Here is a 3,572-nt window from a genome sequence, read left to right on the forward strand (position 1 = left end):
CTGAAGCAAGGAATTAAAAATATTTCTTGGTCTACCCAAATGCTGATTTACCATTATTTAGTTTCATATCTGATACATTTAGTTGTTCAAAAGTTTTGTGACTCTTTTCATGAGTCACTCTTAACCTCTTTTTTTTTTTTTTTTTTCTCAAGTACTTTTATTACTTTGTGAAGAGAAACTAAAGTGAAGTGATTTGGCTGCAGTGAAATGGTTATTCAAGAGAGAAGATGGGATTAAATACCACAGTCCCTTAGTTTGGAGATGATTATATATATCCCATTGAGTTTAATTTCCTACTAGATTTTTCCTTTTTACACATTATGCCTTAGTGCACCTCATTACCACCTCTCATCTGTCAGTTTGTCATACTGTGGTGACTTGAATACTGCTGTTATGCTGGAAGCTATGCCACCAGTATTTCAAATAGCAGGAGTGCCATCCATGGCAGACAGGTTTCACCAGAGCTTCCAGACTAAGACAAACTATGGTTAAGGATCTAGTAATCTACCCCAAAAAACTATTGACTGGTGAAAATCTTATGAATAGCAATGAAACATTGCCTGATATAGTGCTGGAAGATGAGCTGCTCTGATCAAAAGTATTCAAAATACATGTGGAGAAGAGCTGCCTCCTCAAATTAAAGCAAACCTTAGTGACATTGATGTAGTAAAGCTCTCAAGACCTTCATTTGCTGATGTTGCACCTCTCAGAATGAGAAGAAACAGCTACAAACATCCATTAATAACTGGAACATGAAAAGTACAAATTATGAATACAAGAAAATTGGACATCATCAAAAATGAAATGGAATGCTTGAAGTTCAAGATCCCAGGCATTAATAAGCTGAAATGGCCTGCTATAGGCTATTTCAAATCAGAATAATGTATGGTTTACCATGCCAGAAATGACAAATTGAAGAGGAATGAGATAACATGGGTTGTCAAAAACAACATTTCAGGATCTGTCTGAAGTACAACACTGTCAGTGATAGGATAATATCCATACAGCTATAAGAAATACTAGTTAATATGACTATTCAACTTTATGCACCAAACACTAATGCCAAAGATGAAGAAATTGATGATTTTTACCAACTTCTGCAGTCTGAAATTGATCAAACATGCAATCAGAATGGACTCATAATTACTGATGATTGGAATCCAAAAGTTGGAAACAAAGAACAAGGATCAGGCTCCATTCCAGGGACCCTCCACCATCACAAGAACTTGGAGACACCTGAAACACAGGAAGCCGCCACTGGTGCAACTTTGGGAATCAATCTGAGGGAAATGCAGCAGGACGTAGCCCTGGGGCACAGACGTTGCTGCTGGGCCCTTGTGCTGTTTTGGCTGATGGCGGCTCCAGCTGGTCCTTAGCCTCTGAGACTACACCTGGCACGAGTGACTGATACCTTACAAGTTTTGTTTGATATACATGACGAAAGAGAAATTTTGGATTGAAGTGCTTTTTTTTCCATCTAGAACCAGATCCTTATAGTTAAACTAAATATACTTTTCTTTCCTACTGGCTCTTCTATTCCAGCCATGAAAGATAAAAATATTGAATTCTTTTGATTACAAGCCATGATTGGGGAATTTAGATACGTAGACCTCCTGGGTCACATGAAAATTATGCATGATGCTATTGAATTCAGGATACTTTAACTGGCAAGAACTACATAATGGAATGATATGATCTTTTCCAACTTGGAAATGTACATTTTCCCATCTCTAACCTAATCAAGGAACTGCCTGCTTTTTTGAAAAAATTGATAATGTTATCCACTGAAAGGGAAATGGAGCATTGGTTCTAGTAGCAACCATATCAAGAAACACGTTTAACAAAATGACAAACAGGGGAAAACAGGACATTGAGACAGGATTTACTATGACTCGTAGACTGTCCAAGCCAACCCAGAAAAAGGGGCAGAGACATGATTTAAATCTTATGACTGTTCCAAATTTGTGTTAAGGACTGAGAAGTGGTTTGCCAAACTTGGTGCAGACTTCAGGAATATAGAAACCAATAATGTAAGAATATTTCTTTACAATAGTAATTGTTATTGTTATTAGATTACACAGGTCAGTCCTGACTCATAGCAACCCTATGTATGACAGAACAAAACACTGCCTCATCTCTTGCCATTCTCATAATTGTAACAATGCTTGAGCCTATCATTGCAGCCACTGTGTCTATTCATCTTGTTGAAGGTCTTCCCCTTTCATGCTGACCTTTTACTTTACCACACATGACATGCTTCTCCAGTGACTGGTCCTTTTTGACTACATGACAGAGTCTACTTATTTGGGAAATAAAACATCTATTTTGTGGTCTACAGGAAACAAGACTCTTGCATTAACCATAAAAAGATTATATTACCCCTTCAGGCCACATTTCCAACTAAAGAATTTCTATTGCATCTTTTGCAAATTTTTGATGCAGTGATTATGCACAGAGAGTTATGTTTGTTTTATAATGTTGAATATTGTTTTTTTACCTGTGAAATTCCCGTTTATAAAAATCACATATGAAGAAATCCCTCTACCAGCAGAAAAATAATTCTCTATGGTTTATAAAACATCGATTCTATCTTTTTAGTCTATCTCCAACCACCAGCATCATGGTTTTCGAGAGAGTAATTGCACATTTGTGGATTTCTTGAGGCTTTCTTGCTTTGGACAGAAAGGTATTACGAACATCAGCAGACTTGCTGCATGTTAACATCTCAGAACTTAGAACAAATGCTCAAATTCTCATTACTTACACTGGCCAAAGTCAGTAGGTTAAGTAATCTGATTTCCATCTCTAAGCCTATGTTAATGTGGAGAATTATGATATATATCATTTATATAGGATTTTTGAGTCAACATTTTAAAATTGTGGATATTTTAAATGTCCTGCTATTTAAAAAATATCCTCAGTGATATTTTAATGGTGGAAGCTACTTTTTTCTGGCATGATAGGTAAGCTATTTCCTATAAGTTTATTGTGATAGATTAGATTGACTTTATATCTTTTATACCTTTTGGAACCAAGACTAGTAGTCTAATTGAGCTCCATTCATTTAAACTTAAAGACTCATTTATACACCATAGCTGGAGTGGTTTTGCTTCCAAGTTCTGGTAAATACATGGTTAAAGAGAACAAATCTGGGTATCTAATGTTTGGCTAATGTTTGGAACTAGGCAGTAACAAGCATTTTATGACTTAAGTGACTTAACATGGCAGAATCTTCATTTCCTTATTTCTAAAATGATTCATCTTTCAGGATTTCTGTAAAGATTAAAGTTTGGCATTGCAAGTTCTTAATAAATGGTAGCTGCTATATTAAATAAATAATTTAAAAAAAAGAAGGATAAGGAGTTTCATTGGAAAACATTTTTCAACAACTTAAGCAGGCTGTAATATGCTATACATGTGAACCTCATCAGGTGTAATATACAGGAATCAATTCAACTACATCTGTAAAAGAGATAATGGAGAAGCTCAATATCATCAGACCAGGGCCAAAAACTGACTATGGGACAGACCATTGAAGTTGAAGAAAATTAAAACAAGTCTAAAAGTACTAT

General features: G+C 35.6%; 1 pseudogene; it reads left to right on the top strand.

The window, feature by feature from the left end:
* Positions 1 to 1,289: 1,289 nt before the first annotated feature.
* LOC103207004 lies at positions 1,290 to 2,559 on the top strand (annotated as a pseudogene).
* The last annotated feature ends 1,013 nt before the right edge of the window (positions 2,560 to 3,572 follow it).

Source organism: Orycteropus afer, unplaced genomic scaffold (assembly GCF_000298275.1).
Source record: "Orycteropus afer afer isolate SDZICR_OR568_19922 unplaced genomic scaffold, OryAfe1.0 scaffold00344, whole genome shotgun sequence".
Lineage (NCBI taxonomy): Eukaryota > Metazoa > Chordata > Mammalia > Tubulidentata > Orycteropodidae > Orycteropus > Orycteropus afer.